Genomic DNA, 21,676 nt, shown 5'->3' with positions numbered 1-21,676 from the left:
GTTGTGTGATCAAATTCGATGATATAGCTCATTGGGTCGTCACTCTAGTGTCATGGAACGAGAGTCGAATTTCCTTTTTCATATTCTTGATCATCATCTAGGGGGCCACTATGTGAGTGCACATGAATGTGTGTGTGCCATGGCTATGGATCACCGAGGAGTACCGGTCATCAGATTTATCTAGTGTTGTATAGGCCGAGGCACTGATTTAAATTATAATGCTTGCACCTTGGGGTTCCATGGTACGGGAAACATGTGGTTCATGTATATGGGTTGATGTTATGTTTGGGGCATCGGTCATCACCCAGTGTGGTGATGGGTTAGACACGTCGTGGTTCCTTATGTTCTTTGTTATGGGACCATGCACGGTATGGGTGTGGGGTTGTATGCTCAACATCTATGATATGGATCATTAGGGTTGTCGGTCATTAATCTACTGGTCATGGAACGAGACGCGGCTTTCCTTTATCATGTTCTCGATCATCAGCCAGGGGCCATAGTACGAGTACACATGAAATATGTGTGCGTTTTCGCTAAAGATCATCAGGGGGTATCGGTCATCAACTCGATCTAATATTGTATAGGCCGAGGCACTGATTGTCTTTCCTATTCTCTCACCTTAGGGACCTTGGTCTGGGGATGTGTGTGGGTCATGTATATAGTTTGATGTGATTTTGGAGGCATTGGTCATCACCGCAGTGTGGTCACGTGCCGAGGCACACCTTGTTTCCTTATGATCTTTGTCAGGGGACCATGCATGGGACGGGTACGGGGCTGCATGCTCAAAGTCGGGGATATAGGTCATTATGTAGTCGTCCATCGCTCTAGTTTCATGAAACGAGACGCGACTTTCCTTTCGCATATTCTCGATCATCAGCTAGGGGGCACGTTGTGAGTGCACGTGAACTGTGTGTGGCTCGTGGCTATGGATCATTGGGGATACTGTTCATCAGCTTGATCTAGTGTCGTATGAGCCGAGCCATGAATTTCCTTTCTTATACTCGCACCCTGGGGACCATGTTGCGGGGATGCATGTGGGTCTTGTGTATGGGTTGTTATCATTTTAGGTGCATCCATCATGAGCGCAATGTGCTAATAGGCCCAGACATGACTTGTTTCCTTATGTTCTTTGTAAGGGGACAATGCATGGTTTTGCAGCAGGGCTACATGCTTAAAGTCGGGGATGTGGATCATTTAGGTTGTCGGTCGTCACTCTAGTGTCATCGAATGACACACGACTTTTCCTTTCACGTGTTCTCGATCATTAACCAGGAGGCCACAATGCAAGTGCATGTGAACTGTGTGTGGACGGTGGCTATGGATCATTGGGGATACCAGTCATCAACTTGATCTAGTGTTGTATGGGTCGAGGCACGGATCTCATTTCCTATGCTCGCACGAAAATAATTATTTTGAGAACATTGATATATACTTTATAAATCTATTAAGATATCTAGTTCTCAAAAATATAATTTAATCGTTATGAAAAACCATGAAGTAAATAATCAATCAGCTAATCAACTAACTAAGATACATACATATATATATATATATATATATATATATATATATATATATATATATATATATATATATATATATATATAGCCAAGCTAAATTCATAACATACATTGTTCAACGACAAACATTGTTTTACACTACAAGTATTTTAAGGGCCTCTCAGAGCACACAATGTGACTCTTTTCAGCTTTGCATTCTTCCAGTGTTTGAGCTGGTTCAAACCAAATAACATTGTATTTATGAAATATCCACTTCACGTGACAAAATATATGACATGTTTCTAATTTTTCCAATTCTTTCCGAAGGTTAGGAATAATTGTTCCCAGTATGATGTCAGAAACATCTTCAACATCACGGTGATGCTTACATCAGGTATCACGTTCAGGTATACTGCTCAGAGGAGGTTGTTTAGGAATAGGGATTTTAAGAATACACAATTTTGGAAATCTCCTGAGACTGTCCCTCAAGGTACGAATCCATTCATTTAAATTATATACATCGAATTTTATTATCTCTTGAAGATGAGCAAGAGAAACATGATGCATGGTAATGAGATCGAATTTTGTTTTCATCTACAAAATTTTAATAGAATTCATTTAGTATTTTCAATATTTAAATCTTTTAATAATTAATACCCTTTAAGTTTCAAAAACATTATTTATCAAAGTCTAGGATCCTAGTTTCAAAACAAATAAATGGTTAGTTGACTTTTATCCCATTTATTGAATCCAACTAGGTAGATATCGATTATCAATTATATTCTAATATTTAATTCAACTAGATAGATAGTGATTATCAATTATATTCTAATATTTAATTCAATTAGGTAGATATTGATTATCAGTTATAGTTTAATATACAATTCCTAGTGTGAGAGAACGCTAACAACTTATGTTGATATATGTTTGATCCTATCTATGCCTCATACCTCTTTTGTTTAGGTGGCCTTTATCACAAAATATTTTCAATCAAATCATTCAGTTTGAGAAACATGTGTAATCGGCCTAATAGTTGTTATAGAAATCGTGACATCGACCGTCAAAAGATACCCTCTATGTATCTAAAACATTAATTATCAAAGTCTAGGATCCAAATTTCAAAACAAATAGATGGTTAGGTGACCTGTATGCCATTTATTGAATCCAACTAGGTAGATATTGATTATCAATTATATTATAATATTTAATTCAACTAGGTAGATAGTGATTATCAATAATAGTTTAATATACAATTCCTAGAGTTATGAGATCGCTAACAGTTTATGTTGATAGATAATCTCATCTATGTCTCGAACTCTTTTGTTTAGGTGGCCTTTATAACAAAGATCTTTGATCAAATCATCCAGTTTGAGAAACATATGTAATCGGCCTATAACTTGGTTATAGAAATCGTGACATCGAACATCAAAAGATAACACTAGCATTTGGGTGACCATTATCCCACTAGCTTACATAGGTGATGCGTGCATGCTTTCAAAGTGGACAATTAAGATATTTTAATGTTTTTATAATTATAGTTTTAAAAGAAACGCACCATATTATGGTTATTGTACACATCAATAAGTCATGGTATACTTTTATTTAAAATCACATTTTAGCAATGTTCTTTTATAAAATCAAATTTTATATAATTGACGCGGTCAAATTTAAAATAATATCTAGTATTAAGTTTTGACGTTTGAGCACTAAAGAACATTTATAAATTTTTAATAAACCTTCCCTTTAAAATATAAGCTTTGGAGTTTGATAAGTCTCTAAATATTAAACTTATATATTTGTCGTTAGCTATTTTTAAACAATAAATCTCATTTTATTTTTAAATTTTTTTTACCTCTTATGTTAAATGAAATTTGTTATTAAAACCAAACTCATTGTGATCATTTTATGTATAAAACAGTATCTAGCATTTTAAAATTTAATTTTATAAATATGCATAATATACATAGAATAAGCATCACAAAGAATAAAAATATATATGCATAAACCAACCATAAACTAGTGACATTTTGTGAGTCATCACAAAAATGTCAATTCCATTACTAAGGGACATAAAGGAACCAAATCTTCTTATGATGTCTTCATACTCCCATTTGCTTCAACACCTTGTAGCAAGTTAATAAAAATAATTTTAAAAATTTTATAAAACTTTAATTAAATTAAGTGCATGAATTTTTAATCTTCAAAATGGCGACCATCTTCATTATTATCATATTTTAAAAGAAATAAACTATTCTACTACTTACACAAATACACAAAATAAAAATTGTCTATTTAATTATTACATACCATATGGAAAAATAAATATTACAACCATTTTAACAAATCAACACACACATCATCACAAAATGTCTATGGCTATTTTATGCGTGTATATATATATATATATATATATATATATATATATATATATATATGACACAAAAAAGTATGTGTCGTACAAATAATGTCTTCTAATCCAAAATTTGACGGATTTAGGACACACATGCATTTTGTGTGTCCTAAAACTGTCCTTTATATATATATATATATATATATATATATATATATATATATATATATATATATATATATATATATATATTAAAAAAACATGCTTCAACCTTCCTTAATAGCTAAAGGGGGAAAACAAAATCCCTAAAAATTTTGAAGTACCCGCCTCCTCTACCCTGGAACTCTCTCTTTTTCGAACCCTAATTTACCGCAACCACCATAGAACCCTATGCAGTCAGATGAAATTGACATCAACAACGTTGTTCCTGATAAAATCGACATCCACCTTATATACATGTATACAATTTACAGAAGAGTGTATATTTGAATTTCTAAAGCAAAAACCAATTCTAAATCGAATGAAGATGGTTGCTCTGCACAAAGAAGGGAGGCATTCCATGCCTCTTATTTTTTCTCGAAACCCTATCAATGCGATTCGATCCTCTCTTGCTCCTACTAAGTATGATATGTCTATATTTCTTCATCTTGCAAATAATTTTATTTTGTTTTAATAAGTATTTATTGGTTTTATGGTCTCGTTCTTAATTAGATTTGATGTTTTTTGTTTATTTTATGTCCCACTACAAATTGCTTTTTTGACTTTGATGTTACTATTCGTGTTGATGGCAGGGTGAGGTTGGAAACCTAGAAAAACCTAGGAAGTGCTTCGGCGGGTTTAATTGCACTTTTTAGCGAGCATTGCAGTATCAGTTGAGAAGGTGACTTAGAGAATTCTATTTGATTCTCGAGGAAAGTATGGATATGTGTGGAAGGTAGTATTGGGCTTATACTACTGAAAGCATAAGATCCATAATCGAATCCGAGAGAGTCTTAGAGAATATAGGAAGCTTATGGGATGAGGATTTTTAGATATGTTTTGATCATTTATATGGTTGTGTTTCAGAATGGTGATGAGCACTCGGGAAGGAGGTTCGGGTTCGGATTCAGGCCCAGGTGCAGGTGTTGGGTCGATCAATGAGTGCATGTGGGAGTTCATCTCATCGGAGGTTACCCACGGTATTTTGGAATGGTCTCCTATTTGGTTCGGTCAAGGTGGGAATTTTGAAGCTCTTGGATGGTCGTCTCGAGGCTTTTCAGAATGAGATTGTAGCGGGGCATTTAGGGGCTCATCTGGAGCCCAAAGCTTATGGAGCCCTAGAATCCTTCAGGAAGGAGGATCCTATTGCTAGTTCTTGTCATCTAGGATCGGGGGTAGGTTATGCATCATGTTTCCATGGGGATCGATCCCATAATTGGATTGCCACAGAGGTTTCGCAAGCTTTACGTGAAGAGTTACCCGACATCATTGGGCGTGTCACTAATAGATTGGTCGCCAGGTTCAAGGGTCAAACCTTGGCTGTTCATACGGTTGATGGGATGGTCGGGGTAACCCAAGAGCAAGAGATTTGTTCGAATAGGAAACTAGGGAAGAGGAAGCGGACTCATGGTCCGACTCGGTGATCTGAGCAGTTGGACGTTGCCATGGCTGGTGATAGAGACCCGAGGGGGCTTGATGTTTGCATGAAGGATGAATGGGCACATGAGTATGTGCACGACAAGACTAAGTGCGGCAGGTGCTAACAGAAGGACCACCTCCGCCAAGATTTCACCATGGAGGTAGAATTGTGTCATCGTTGTCATCAGCCTGGTCATATTAGGGTGAATTGCCCACGCTTAGTGGTTGGGCAACTCAAGTTCCATCGCAGGTACTTAGGAAGGAATAGGAGATTAGGATTTTTTCAGATGCTATCATGGGTATATTATCTTTTGTTGGATTATGTGTCTAAGCCCATAACTATTATTGGTATGTACTTTACCCGATGTAGCATGGTCCATTTGGGTTGCATGGCATCGGAATAATTTGGATAGACTTTTGTGAGAAGAGGATATTTATGATTTATTAATATATTATAAGTTCTAATATATTAATATGAAATCATATTATTTAATTAGTATTGATCAAGAATTAGTTTGGAATTAATTTTGTGATCAAAAGAGACTAATTAAATAAACGATGATTGATTTGGTAAATCATTCATTCTTATAAAGTGGGCTTATGATCCATAGTTTTTCATGTTGGGCTAAACCCATGTGGTGACCCATGGATACTCCATGGAGGTTAAAACCCATAGATCATGAGGAATGTGGAAAGTCATGAGTTACATGGTGTAACCCTAATGTGCACACTATATAAGAAACCCCAAGGCTCATGAAATTGGCACTAGTGGAAACACAAGAGGGCTAGCCGATTTTGGTACAATATAGTCTTCTCTCAAGTTATTCCAATTGTTGGTGGTGTTGTGTGATTCCATTTGAGGTGAAACACTTGGGGCACTAAGTTCTTAAAGGTCCAAGGCTTCAAACTACAACAAAAGGTATGTCTTCTTACTTGCTTTATGTTGGTGCATGGAAATGCTCCACAAATAATGAGTGTTTATTATGTTGTATTTTCCCTTTATTGTATTTATGGTGTAAATACTCTCCCTCCTATATAAAGGGAGAGTTGGTCATTTATTACTTAAGCTAGCTCACTTTTTCTTAGTTAGAGAATGCACCTCTCAGCATGTAATCTTTAGAGAGAGAAAAAGTTGGTGGGTTCTCCCACCCAGGGAGAGTTTCTCTCCTACCATGGTCTTCATGAATATCAATATTATTCTCTCTTTGTTCTTAGTCTTCTTCCATGAACTCATAATATGTTCTTCGTGTTCATACTTACAAAAACACAATTAATCTCGAGATATCTTACTTCCGCATTCATCGTTCGTTATAAAAATGGGTCTCTACAATTGGTATCAGAGCCGTACCTTGAAGATATCACGATTAGTTCAAGGGAACGACTCCCGTTCGGTGATTATCTTGTGATTTTTCCGTGTTTCTGCAAGAAAAATTTTCGGGTTTCTTACCGGAATTTTTTTTATGAAGTTCGTTCTTAGTTCTATTTTCTGGGTGATTCTTACTTAATAAAATAAATTGTTGCTGCTGCTGCTCGTTCTATTTGTTGCTGAAAAAGATGTTCTTAAAAGATTATTATTTTTGCTGTTGAAGAAATGAAGAATATTTGGTGAAGAAATTATTTTTGTTGTCTCCAAAATGTTGAAGAAATTGTTCCAGGAGGTATTTGTTCTTGGATGAGAAGACACAAATTTAATGGGCTTATTTTCAAGAGAAGTGAATTTTATTTTTCCTACCAACTTTTTCTTCACAAGAGGTATAAAGTTTATATTCTTCCAACTTTTCCTACTGTGAATCTAATGTTGAAGACCATTTGGACGTAAATTATGTTTGTGAAAAGCATTTTGTCCTTTTTGCTCTTTTGGGTAAAGAGTAATTCACTCATATTTGCCTTCCCAAGCAAAAACCATGTGACATTGTCCAATCCCATCACCTTTTGTCCCAAAAAAACCTCCTGCACACTCTTCTTTTTGCCTTCCCAAGACCATTTGTCGACTTAAAATGCTTTATAAAAAGATTTCCTTATTAAAATATGAATAAATGGCATTTGCGGTACCATTTTTCATGGAAAATAGCATTTTTCGTCATATATTCAGCCATTCTCGGAGCCCAGAACCGCAGCCAAAAACTGCCTACCGGAGCCCCCTAAGAGGCCTCCCCGCAGCCCCTCTCAAGCCTTGGTCCGCAGCCGAGATCGCAGCCTACCCTCCTTTGCTGATGAACCGAAGTCAGAACCGCAATCTATTTTCTCTTGTCCTCGGTTCGGATCGCTGCTGGCTCGGACCGCAGCCTCGGACCGAAGCCCTCGTCCGCAGGCAGTCGTTGAATTCCTCTCGCACCGCAACTGCTATCCGCAGTTCGGACCGCAGTACCTTCTTCACTGCTACCGCAGTCAGTGCTTCATCCATTCAGCAGTGTCCATCCGCAGCTTGACTCGACCGCACCCACCATTCCCTCCATCAGCACCTTCTAGACCTGCAGTCATCGCCTTCTAACCCGCAATGCCCTTCTCAACTTCAGATCTCCCTCCTCCTCCTTCCAGCCCCCCCCCCCTTCCTTCTTCCTTCTCCTCCCCTTCCCTTCCTTCTTCCTCCTTATTCCTCCCCCCTCCTCCCCTCCTTTATTTTTTTCTCCCCTCTCATCAGCCCCCCCCCCTTCTTTTTTTTAACCGTCTTATTTTTTTTAAACTTCATTTTTTTTATTATTCAGCCATTTTTTTTTAACGACAATTTTTTTTATTCAGTTAATTTTTTTCTTAACGCCAATTATTTATTATTCAGCTAATTATTTTTTTTTACACCAATTTTTTTTATTTAGCCAATTTTTTTTATTAAAACCAATTTTTTTTATTACACCAATTATTTTTTTAACACCAATTTTTGCCACAACCGAACCTTGGATTGTCACATTTGTTCATTTTATGCTGGTTATTATTGAAAGAATACTCCTACCGCAGTCGGACTTCATATTATTTTTTTTGTGATGCTTGCACCGCAACGGCGATTGATCAACAAAGTTGTTTCGCATTCTTCACTTTATGGGATTTTATGACTTGTCGCTCTTGATTTTTGGTTGACGAATCATGTATCTTGAGCATGTGGACTTTATTCTCTATTGAAGACCACTTCAAGTGTTCCGGCACCGCAGTTTGGATATTTAGATATACTTTTGGCACAACAGATTATTCTCAGCACAGCTTCAGCAACTATGTCACCCGCTTCCTCATCATGACCGCAAGAGTATCGCTTTTACTCTTTCTCGTTTCTTATCGAGACCCTTCATACATCTAGGGAGAGCTTCTCTGTTAGCTCTTGGTATCCGACACTCTCCATCCGATGATTTGTTGATTTTTGATATTCGGTCATTGGTTATCAAAAATAGGGAGAGAATATCATCCGGATTTGGTTATTATGATTGTTTGAGTTTGGATTTTTGAAGACTTCTGAAGACGGTTATTTATTTAGTGATGCGATGTGGCACTTCTTTTTGGTCTTTACGGATCAAATTTTTGGCATTACTCGATGTTTTCCGATTCAGATTATTTATTATTCGGACTCTACCACAGGATGATTTTGTGTTCGCATCCGGTTCAGATCTTATGGTTTCACGAGTTTGGATTTGTGATATGTTGAAGACGAAGATTATTTTGGCAATGTGATGTGGCACTTCTTTTTGGTCGTTGGATCAAATTTTCGGCATTGCTAGACCATGTTTTTGGACTCACATTATTTTTATCCGGACTTCATTTTATGGATGCTTCACATTTTTAGCAGGTTATTCTTTGAAGAATTTCGGTGTATTATGATTCGAGAACTCGAGATGTTTTTCAGACTTTTTGAAGCCGAAGTGTTTCTTTTATTGGATCTTCTACTTGCTCATGGTGACCTCCTTCTTCGGGTGATTATGACTGGTTTGAAGATTTGGATCTTATTTTTTCTGCTTCATTGGTTGTGCTTTGAAGCAGAAGACCTTCATTTCAGAGATTCATGGCCAGTTTCAGACTTCACAGACACTTCAGAGTTTCAGAGACATTTCAGCACTTGATTTCATTTTATTACCACACTTGCAAGTCGGATTACTGTATTATAGCCTTGTATCACTTATTGGATCTCTCATCATTTGTAAGCATTTAGGGAGAGAATGTTGGTGCATGGAAATGCTCCACAAATAATGAGTGTTTATTAGGTTGTATTTTCCCTTTATTGTATTTATAGTGTAAATACTCTCCCTCCTATATAAAGGGAGAGTTGGTCATTTATTACTTAAGCTAGCTCACTTTTTCTTAGTTAGAGAATGCACCTCTCAGCATGTAATTTCTAGAGAGAGAAAAAGTTGGTGGGTTCTCCCACCCAGGGAGAGTTTCTCTCCCACCATGGTCTTCATGAATATCAATATTATTCTCTCTTTGTTCTTAGTCTTCTTCCATGAACTCATAATATGTTCTTCGTGTTCATACTTACAAAAACACAATTAATCTCGAGATATCTTACTTCCGCATTCACCGTTCGTTATAAAAATGGGTCTCTAAACTTTATTACCCAGGTATCAAAGTTTTGTATGCTAGTTAGGGTAATACATTCGAAAGTTCAAGATTGCATGTATAATAGAGAAAACATATATCCAATGTATTTAGGGTTGCATGTACACCTTATGAGTGTTAGAATGCTCAAAACCCAACAGTGGTATCAGAGCCTAGGGTTGTTTTCAATTATACTTGATGCTACTTGCTTGAAAATGCTCTAAAATCGATTTTTTGGCTTTCTGGACAGTGGACTCGTCGAGTCCACTGGGGGACTCGCCAAGTCCAAGTACAAAGCCATCCAACTTGCCGAGTTTGTTCATACACTAGACGAGTTGGTGCCCCAGAATGCAGTTTTTCGAGTTTTTTGGCTGGAATTGGACTAGGATCATTACCCTAAACTATTTTTGATCTTATAAACCTATTTTTGATGTGTTAATGATCATGCTTATCTAATTTATAAGATAATTGTCAAAGTTTCATGTTTTGTATTAGTTTATATGGTTAGGCTAATTACATGAAATTTGTTTGATGTGAATTGTCTTGTTCTTATGAGTTTAATTAAGATCATAGATTGTTTGATTTTCTTGTTACAATTTTTGATCTAAATGATTTTGATGAATTCCATAACTTGTCCTCGAGTTATGGAAAATGAAAAGTTTTCTTTTAAAGAAAATCATTAAAGTCATAGGTTATGAACTTGAAGAGTCTTTTTCTCATAAATGGTTTTTTATGAACTCCATAACTTGTCCTCAAGTTATGGAATATCAAGAGTCTTTTCATAAAACCTATATTAAACTCATAAGTTATGGATTCCAAAAGGTTTTGAAAGTTACAAAACTTGCCCTCAAGTTTTGGAACTTGTAAATATAGAGTCTTCCTTTGACACATTTAGTTCCAAACCCTAGAATTTTAAAAGTTTAAAATTCAACCCGTATACTATTATAATATTATAGGTTTAATATTTATATATATATATATATATATATATATATATATATATATAAGAGTAAAGTCAGTCTTACCGTTAGTAGGCCTCATTCACAAAGCCGGTCTATAAGGGGGGTATAAGGTTACTGTCTATAAAATGGCAGTTTAATGGGTGTCCACTCTCACCCACCGCTTCCTTGACTGGTGAAGCGTCGTTAGCCGAACGGGTAGGACTCTAATTCTCCATTCATTAAAACTATAATGATAAATATAAAGTGACTAAACACTTATAAATTCCCAATCTTAGTTACTTTAGGAAAATGTGAATATGGTGGTAACCCATGAAATTGCACTTTGCACCTTCTTAAGCTGTTAGTGGAGCGTGTGTGGTTAACCGGCACACTAATCTGGACTGACAGTGCGTGGAAAAGGGTGGCTTAATGTTAATCATAGATCAATGGAGTGTGTGTGGTTAACCAGCACATTGATTAGGTGGTTGTAACATTGGGTGTACCAAGCTAATTTGCATGGTTATTCACACCTTGTTTGTGATCCTCGACATCCCAGTCACAAACTTGAAGGGCACACTCAAGATTTAAACATGCCATTAATTTTTTCAATGAATCTCAAAGGATCGAGGAGTTTCAATTCACTTAAAACCTAAAACTCTTTTTCGTTTTTCGTGGTGGAAATTGGTAAATCGTCATTTACCTACCTTTAAATATTTTGCGGTTTGGATTACGGCATCCCTCTTCCAAATTGTAAAATATTATGTTGGGTCCTAGCCTTAATATTTCATTTGGGTGTTATATTAAGGACTTAAATCAACTAACTTGAATTTCTCCCATTGTAGATGTCTAGTTCAGACAACTATGGTCTTCCCAAATCCTTTGGAACAAGCTTTCCTCTCGAAGATGATGTCCCACGGTTGGATCGTGGAAGTCATACTTCACTTCCTCCACCTCCTCCAATAATTCTCCCTAACCCACAAGCTCAAAGACTTGAAAAATTCAAGGTCACTCAAGCCCTGCTTGCAATGAAACATCAAGATGGAAGGCCTGTGTGTACTCACGTCTTGGAGATGAAGTCACATATTGACAAGCTGAGAGTATTGGGTGTCGAAGTCTCGAGGAAGTTGGCTATTGACTGGTTTCTTCAGTCACTTCCCAAGTCATATGGTGAGTTCATTAAGGACTACTATGTGACAGACCACGACATGACCCTTATTGATCTTACCTATTTGCTTGTTGCTGCTGAATCAACAATGATTTGGCGCACTGGAAAAGAAAATTTGATTGGAAGATCTACTTCCTAAACTTCCATGGACATTGACAATGGAAACATTGGAAGTCCAGAAAAGATTTCTCTTTCCAAGGGAAAGAGAAAGGCTAAGTCTGAGATTGTCTCGTGTACCATTCCCAAAGAGTCTATATGTTTCTATTGCCAAGAGAAAGGGCATTGGTTGCGAAGCTGTCCTGACTACCTGAAAGATCTGAGAAAAGGTAGAATCGAAAAGTTTGACTCTGCTTCAGGTAAGTCCACTGTCTAACTCTATTAAGTTCCTAATTGTTGATTCTTAATATATGATGTGATAAGGTTGCATTTTGATGTTTTGTAGGATCATACAAAGGGAAGGAAGCTTAAAGGAAGAGTATGTTGAATCTGATCGTGAAGATGAATTTCAATCGCATGGTTCGAAGATCGGATTTTTGAGCTGATGCTTAGGAGTTATGATAGATTGCTAGTAAATATGTAATAACATAGTTTTCATTTGTAATTGCATTGTAAGGAAAAGTTTTTCCGCATTTTATAAATAAATAAAATTTTGTTTTATTTTATTATATCTCCTTGCAATCACATTTGTGAAAAATTATGTTTGTATGTTTCTATGTTAGCAATATGAATTTGATTCTTTCGTTTGTGGAAGTGTCGAGTATTTGCCAAATAAGGAAAGATTCTCATCACCCAAGTTTCAATTGGACAGAAACTTGGAATCATGCTAGTTGTAATGTATGATAAATGAGAATTTTCATCTTTGGTAAATTAAGACTAATTCCTTGTTCACATGTATATGTTAGTCAAGTGAAGGACTAGGGGATCGGGTACACTGGGTGTGCGTTGGTCAATATCCACCACAAATGTCGATAAGACTATTCATCATGATTTACTAAAGTTTAGTAAACATGGTTATGCTTACAAGTTTAAGTATAATTCTGAAACATTGGAAAGGTTCAATGTATGGCAGAACGAATGAGAAGAATCAAATTAGGCAGAAAGATAAAAGTTTTTCCAATCTTAAAAGATGGGAGAGTACTTTAGTATCGTGCTTTATGATCATCCTAATGATTATTAAAACCATGTCACAATTGATCCTCTAAGGATATCCTAGTGTATTTGTATGGCTAAGAAGAGGAATCATGAATTGTTTGAAATGGTTAAATCGAGAAGATGAGTCATACTTCATTCCAAAACAAGTCTTAGAGTCATACTCCAAGATTGTAACCTTGAGTGACATAATCTTAAGAAATGTTTAAAACACTTATCAAATGTAGAGTAAATGTTTTCTACTCTTGTACATTTAAAATTGGTAAGTTGTGATGTTTTGGATAAAACAAAGACCAACTAAGGCCAATTGTGTGAAGTGTTTGTCTTGATCAGAATCCGCACTAACTTTTGAACATTGGTTTGTCAAGTAATGTTCCTTGACAAAGTGAATCATATATATCAAGAGGTCAGTGGGAGTCTTAAAGATCTTGACAAGTTTCAACAACTAATCATGAATAAACCTATTGTTAAACACTAGCACATGACTTGAGGTTTGTGACCTATTGTGTTGACATATTCTTGTTTCTGTGCCCATTCCACTTAAAGTTGACTATGCATGTGAATTCTGAGAGTTCTCAGTTGGTTGCATAACAACCTGGAAGCAATGGTAGGCCCTTGTGCTGCCAGGTGGCAAGAAATTAAGATTGAACAAGTTCAGCCCATATGAGTTTGGATTTGTCACTAACCATGTCTTGTGATTATGGTCATGACAAATTCACATGGATAGGAACACATACACCATAAAATCTAAGTGTCATAAGGTTTCTCTCTGATTCATGAAAATGATTGTGAGGAAACGCTTTCACTAAGTAGATTTTAAGGAGATATAAATTGTGATATTTGCATTCTCAAATTCGGTTATGATTATGGCATCCCTCTTCATAATTCGAATTGTGAGAAATGGCAAAGGTCTAAACATTTCAGACTTATGGCTGTAAGTTCTAAAATTGTTAAGACACACATGTGAGCTATCTAAGGAAAGGTGTATGATTTTGAGAATCCTAGATAAAGTCTTATTGAAGCATCTCGTATCAGAAATCTGAACTTTGGTAATGAAAGTCAATAAATATTTATTTCTAGAAGTCTAGCTGATTTCTGAATACATGTCAAAGCTAATGGGATCATAAGTGTTATGCTAATAATAATTATTATGCTAATAATAATTATTATGCTAGTGGGAGTATAATAATTATTATGAGTGTTGCAAGTTAGCAATGTTAATTATAGAAAACAAAGGTTTCAATTCGCAAAGTTGCAGGGATTGAAAACTTGTTTTGCTATAATTAAGGGAGAGGAATTTATACTTCATTTCAATTCTAAAAGCTTAGATTGAGATTTTAATCAAATTTAGTCAAAATATATGAATGTTATGTTGGAATGGTTCAACATAAGGAAATTCTATATATGGAAATGTTAATTGCGTTCTTAAAATTTGATTATGATTACGGCATCCATCTTCATAATCAAAATTATGAGAACATGGAAAATAGAAATATTATAGCAAAAGACTGATTAAGTATCATGTATTTATGTTAGACATTATGAATCGCATCCCATATGCTTCGGGTATAGGATCGATTGCATATGCTATAATATTCTCGTGTTCTAATTTTCCAAATGCCTAGGGCATTTAGAGGGAAAAAGGGATAGAAATGGATATGACTAAAGTGGTTAAACAACTGTTAAGGACAATCTAAGGTTCGCCAAGGATTGGTCGCTTAAGGACAGTTGGAAGTATAGTAATGGAAGGACCATATTGACATTATTATGAATAGACAGAAGTCTATTAATAATGAATTGTCGTATGGAAAATATGGAATGTTTCCATATTGGGAGTTGAAGAATAGACGGAAAAGTTAGAAACATTTATGCAAGAATGATGTTTAAAGGAATGTACTTTGAATTTGAGACTTCATTTCCATGGAATTGTCTTGGAACGATCTCCAAAGGAATATTTTGTAATATCATTGGTCAAGTCTCTGTGACTTTTGGTACCTAGACATTACAAAAGAATCATTGCATGACAGTTTAGAATCTAACACTTTCTAGCAGTGACAAGAATTTGGAATTCTTACACTTGCAATAAGGATTTGGAATTTTGAAATGAGCATCATTGAAATGTTTTTCAATTGGTCTATTTCAAAAATTAAGGACCATAGACATAGTGTGCATGCTTGGTGCATGGCATAACTATTGTTTAGACAAACATAGTGTGCAAGCTTGGATCATGGCATAACTATTGTTTTAATTCAAGTATTAAGTTGATTATTCGAAACATTATACAATGAATAATGAGTAATCAATATGACTCAAAAGTTTTTGGGCCATATAGGATTAGTATTATTCTTTTCTTTCACTTTGCATGTTTTGACTTCCCAAATAACTAGGTTATTCAAACTATCCACAGTCGATCATACTTTGGAAGTAGGTATTGAGGCAAGATTGTCATGAATGGGTCTATAGTTTGTCTAGGACAAAGAGGTTGCAGTGTTCATGAGTGCTCCTTGAATAAGATTCGAGTATTGGATTCAACCCACGCTCATCTGAATCACTTCATGGATTTTATCACGAGTGATTGTGAGACGATAATATCTTATATTCTTGAAACCAAGACGTGTGAGTTGTAGTTGCAAGTCGGTTGCACATTGACATATGTATACGCACCAATAACTTGGTGTTATAAAACATATCGTTGTGTATGATTTGATGAGTAAGTACAAGCAGACATTTGGGTCGAAGTTTATCCGTTCCTTTTACCCCATGTGGATAAAAGCGATATATGTGGGCCCCTCGATGATTTAGTGATGACATCAGGCCTGAACTGATTTGATTTGTTCAATTAGTCGGTCGTCATAAATCGGAAATCGGGAAACAACAGATAGACAGAGAGAATGATTATAATCCATGTCTCAATCCATATGATATCTAGAATGGAGGAATATATGATCCCTTATCTAATGGATGCATCATTGACTAGATCAGAGTTCGACAACAGCTTTTAAGAGCTACGATTGCTAGTCGGGTTGGAGTCATGCTTGCAATAATAGTTATTAGACTTATCCAAGTGGGAGACTATTTGATTAGGTGTCTAAGCCCATAACTATTATTGGTATGTACTTGACCCGAGAGTAGCATGGTCCATTTGGGTTGCATGGCATCAGAACAATTTGGATAGACTTTTATGAGAAGAGGATATTTATGATTTATTAATATATTATAAGTTCTAATATATTAATATGCAATCATATTATTTAATTAGTATTGATCAATAATTAGTTTGGAATTAATTTTGTGATCAAAAGAGACTAATTAAATAAATGGGGATTGATTTGGTAAATCATTCATTCTTATAAAGTGGGCTTATGATCCATAGTTCTTCATGTTGGGCTAAACCCATGTTGTGATCCATGGATACTCCATGAAGGTTAAAACCCATGGATCATGAGGAATGTGGAAAGTCATGAGTTACATGGTGTAACCCTAATGTACACACTATATAAGAAACCCCAAGGCTCATGAAATTGGCACTAGTGGAAACACAAGAGGGCTAGCCGATTTTGGTGCAATATATTCTTCTCTCAAGTTATTCCAATTGTTGGTGGTGTTGTGTGATTCCATTTGAGGTGCAACACTTGGGGCACTAAGTTCTTAAAGGTCCAAGGCTTCCAACTACAACAAAAGGTATGTCTTCTTACTTGTTTTATTACCCAAGTATCAAAGTTTTATACGCTAGTTAGGGTAATACCTTGGAATGTTCAAGTTTGCATGTATAATAGATAAAAGATAGATCCAAAGTATTTAGGGTTGCATGTACACCTTAGGAGTGTTAGAATGCTCAAAACCCAACATCTTTTGTTTTCCTGTTGATTATTATCAGTATTTATATTTCTTTGATATCTTGTTGGGTGTGGGTAAGTATTATCTCCGGGTTAGTTTTCTGTCTTTGCCTGGGTTATATCACCAAGAATTGTTATATGCCATATTGCATGCCGAGAGTCATTCGTTGTTCGTATCTTGCTGAGCGGGATTCAGTTGTTTGGGTGATTGCTCCGGTTCTTTTTTGGGTTTAGTTCAGGGGTTTTGATTGAGAGATCTTTAGTCGAGTCGGCAAGATCAGTTCTTCAGCGAATTCAGAGTGTGGGTGTGATATCAATGTTCCGGTAGGATTGGCAGTCGTCTTCGGCAGGACCTTTGGATCCAATCATTATCGTTGCTAGGGAAGGAACGGTAGCAAGAAGATGTGGATCGTAGCCACATGAGTTCGTTTGGTTATTAGAAGTTCCAAGAGAATTTTATAATCATGAGGGTTGAAGATGGCTAGAATTCAGAGATTTCTCGGAGGATGGGGAGTTGGGGTGAAGATTTTCCAGATGAGATCAAGGGTTATGGTCTTTGTTACCAGCATAAGGACTTAAGTATTTGGTGAAATATCATGGGAAGTGATTGGGGTTATCGGACTTGCTAAGAGTTTGGGGGTATTCTTCTGGATTTCAAGAGTTGGGTGATCATCGATATTGACTAGTAATGGAACACTAGTACTGGTAAGCGCAGATCAATATCGGTTCATGTTATATTAATGTAAGATGGGTTGGGGATCCATCAAATTTTTTAGGATGGGAGAGTTTCGACGAATCCAAGTGGGGGAGAATCATTCAAAATTCTGGAAGCTGGATCGAGTATGGAACTAGGGTAAGTTCATGTAACATCTCGAGAATTATAAGGTTCATATTGCATGCTTAGGCTTGATCTAACTAAGTGTGGAGGTTTTTCAAACCTAGAACCTTTAATTGCCAGCTTCGTGTTGGAGGCAAGGCTCGAACGCGAGGCGTTCATATCTTGAACGCTCAGCATTCAGTGCATGAAGTTGGACGTGGAGGCCAACTCAAACGCGGGGCGTTCTAGGGAGTAACGCAGGGCGTTCGCCATCTGCAATCAAAAACCATAAGTGTTCACTATTTAAACAACTTAAGACCCAAGGCTCTTCATTCTTTCAGCCTCCACTGTACTGTAAGCCTCATTTCGAATCCTAACCCTAATTGTGAGTGTGTGAGCTTGGAAGACCATCTTTGAGTGTATTTTGGTGTTCTTGAAGGAGAGTGGTCACCTTGGAGTCTTATTGATCAAGGAAGAGCTTTTGGATCCAGGTTCTCTAGCTCATTTGCAAGTCTCAGAATAAAGTTTCTATCTTGCTATCTTATAGCTTAAGATCTAGATTAGGGCTTGTTTTGTGCTTCTTATGATCATGTGGAAGCTCTTTGGGAGTTTGAGCCACTCCAAAAGCTTAGGATCGCAGATCCACACATGTATGAGTTGTTAAAGTCATAAAAACGGTAACTTGATGCTTGAGGACCAGCCATGCAAAGGTGTTGGGTCTTGATTTATGGATTGGAAGCTTTAATGGATGATTGGGTCCTTTTGGGCCATGAAAAGGTGCCAAGTTGATGACTTTATGGATTAGGACACTGATAGGAAGCTATTTTGAATATTTAAACTTTGGACTTAAGGTGTTAAGACATAAATGTAATTTTTGGTCCCTGGTCGGGAACGTAGCACATTCATCATGGGAACGCCGTGCGTTCCGGCGTAGAATCACGATCAGCGGTCAGACAACGAACACCCAACGTCCCACAGGGGAACGCCCAGCGTTCAGACCAACAGTGCGCTTCTTGGGCTTGTTCATGTTGGGCTTCAGACTTGGATTGGAGTTTTCGTGTGTTGGGTTTTTTGGTCAAAGGGTTCTTAGAGTTTGGACTTTTGTTTGGTCATGTCAAGTTGGGCCAATATTTTGTATTGGGCCTTGGTGGGCCTAATAGTTTTGGACTTTAGGGGGCCCAATGGGCTTGGACCTTTGGGTCATCGGAGAATTATTATTAGACCTGGAGTTGTTGGGCTTTTGGGTAAGCCCCATATGGGGTTGGGCCTAATTTGGAAAATTGGGCCATTAATGGGCATTTATGGATCTTATAGTTTTGGGCCTGGTTGGTTTGGGCTTGAGCCCTGGTTATGAGTCTTGATGGGCCAGGGATAAAATGGTCATTTTACCCCAAGTTGGTTTAAGGATCATGGTTTTGAATTCTTTTGCTAATTGAATGTTGTTTTGCTAATTGTTAGTCTGAGAAATCGTCAAGGCAGCAGCTAGGGATTTCTTGCAGTGAGCTTCAGCAATCGAAGTGAGTTTCTTCACTGTTGCATGGGTCGAAGGCACCAATTCCCGCCCATTTGGCTTATGTATTATAGGAAGACCCAGGGGTTAGCCCTTGACATTATGTATGAAAGACTAGGAGGCGGCTCCTGGCACATTGTATGCAAGTCCGGAGTCTGAACTCTGGCACGGAATTAGTTAAGTAGTATTTTTTTTTATGCTAGTTGTCTTTGTGATGCTTGCATGGAAGACCAGGAGGTGGCTCTTGGCACTTGTCTATAAGACCCAGGGTTGTGGCCCCCGACCTGACAAGAATGACCACGAGGTGGCTCGTGGCATAATGGCAAGACTATGTGCGGCACATAACACCTTTATTGTTTATGATATATGATTGATATGTATGGCTCCCGGTTATGTATGGCATGTAGGGATCGTTTAATATGTATGGTATATGGTATTTGGGGAACTCACTAAGTTTTGTGCTTACGATTTTTAGTTTTGGTTTCAGGTACTCCAGTTTTCAAATGAAAGGGGCTCGGGACGATCCCAACGCATACACTCGTGATTTCCGCAAAATGTGATCTATGGAATTAAACTCTATTAATTGTTTAATCGAAATGCTTTTCAATGTCTGGAACAAATTTATTAAAGTGTTTTAACTATATTAAAAAAAATGAAATTTTTACCTTGGATTTTTGGGTCGTTACAGTTCACATCCCAGTCAGGAGGGGAGACGACCCACGTGGCCGTCTCGATTGAGGTTGTGTAATTTCGGAGTTCAAGAAACTTCCAACATCTTGTCGACGTCTTCTTTGTAGTGTATAGTAGGCTTGTGGATGGGTCCAGGTTGAGGGTTGTGTTAGAGTCTCATTTCCTGCTCTTGTTTAATGAAGGTCTTGGGGTTCGAAGCATGACCCAAACGCCTAATCGTGATTTTGTCGGATGCGGGTTCGACTCAGGATGTTTGGGGTTGTGATGGTATAGGTGTGGTACGACCGTGGGTGGTAACCATGGCTGGTTAGACGTGTTGCAAGTCTATGATGGGATTGTAGCATTCACCAGTTTGAGGTAGACTATCGTTGAGGTAGGCATGAGTATAAAAGAGGATCGGTTCATGCCTTGGGCATGACGGGCAAGATTGTCAGAAAGCATTTCTCAGTTTTTAGGAGGAGAACCATTAGGGTCCGAGGCGACTTTAGGCCTATGTAACTCTAGTTGGGGTGGGGCCTGTGGGCTTAGCCCATTCGTTGATATAGACTGGGTGAGACCTGTGGGTGAGGCCCGTGTATTTATGGAAATGTAGGTGGGACCTGGTAGAGACTGTTTGGGTCGAAGTTTTGGATCATGGTTTTAGTAGGATGGGTAGGTGGTCGGGGAGTGGCATAGTGTGGTGCATAGGCTAGGGTAGCCTTATCAGTTGGACTCTCAGGAACCTGGTGGCTAGACCAGATGTGAGACTGGTAGTCTCAGCGGTGGATTGCAAACTTTTATATGCCAGTGTAGTCAATGGATGCTGTGAATCAGAAGGTTTCAGGTGAAATGCAAGTGTAAATCCTCGGATCTCAGGTTATGATTTATGCATTGAGTTGGATTTTGGCCGAGACTCGCGTTAAGAGTCGTTAGTATGGTTATCCAAGATCTTTTCTTCAGCAGGATATGAATTTAGGAATCTGTATGCTAGGTTATTAGCTGGAAGGTTCAGGGTCAGAAGGATGTTTTCAGTTTCGATAATAAAGAAAGACTCTTGTATTGTGCTTCGGGTTGGTTCCACATGTGTGGAGGTTAGGAAAGTGATAGGATTTCAGAATCTTGGTAGTATCATGTTGGATCGATAGTTTATGGGATCAGTGTTTTGTTCAACACTAAAATGTTTTGTTCGGAGTATTGGTTTCCAAGAGGGTGGTAAGGAATGATTTCGAGGATGAAGTCTAATTTAAGTGGGGGAGAGTTGTAACGCCCTGTTCTGAATCGTTTCCTAATGTGGGGTGGTGAACCGAAGATCGGGTATCATCAGGCTGGGGGCCTTTAAGGAAATGAGATTTAGACCCAATTGGGTGTGGGTAATGTAATTTGGATGATCCGGGAATTCGGGTTATGTGTTGGAGCTAATGGGTATTTCGGTAAAGAGCTAGTTCGGTCTTTTATGGAAATTGGATTTCATTTAGGAAGCTTTAAGGAAAGTATGAGTTGATAGAAGTGTAGAGCTTCTTATTACCTCTTCGTGGATATAAGGATCTTCGAAAATGGACTTAACGAAGGATTTATGGCCTTTGGAAGTTAGTAAGATCCAAGGTTAGC

Source organism: Lactuca virosa, chromosome 4 (genome assembly GCF_052849685.1).
Source record: "Lactuca virosa cultivar CGN04683 chromosome 4, Lactuca_virosa_CGN04683_v6, whole genome shotgun sequence".
NCBI classification, from domain to species: Eukaryota; Viridiplantae; Streptophyta; class Magnoliopsida; order Asterales; family Asteraceae; genus Lactuca; species Lactuca virosa.
This window is presented reverse-complemented; position numbering follows the sequence as displayed.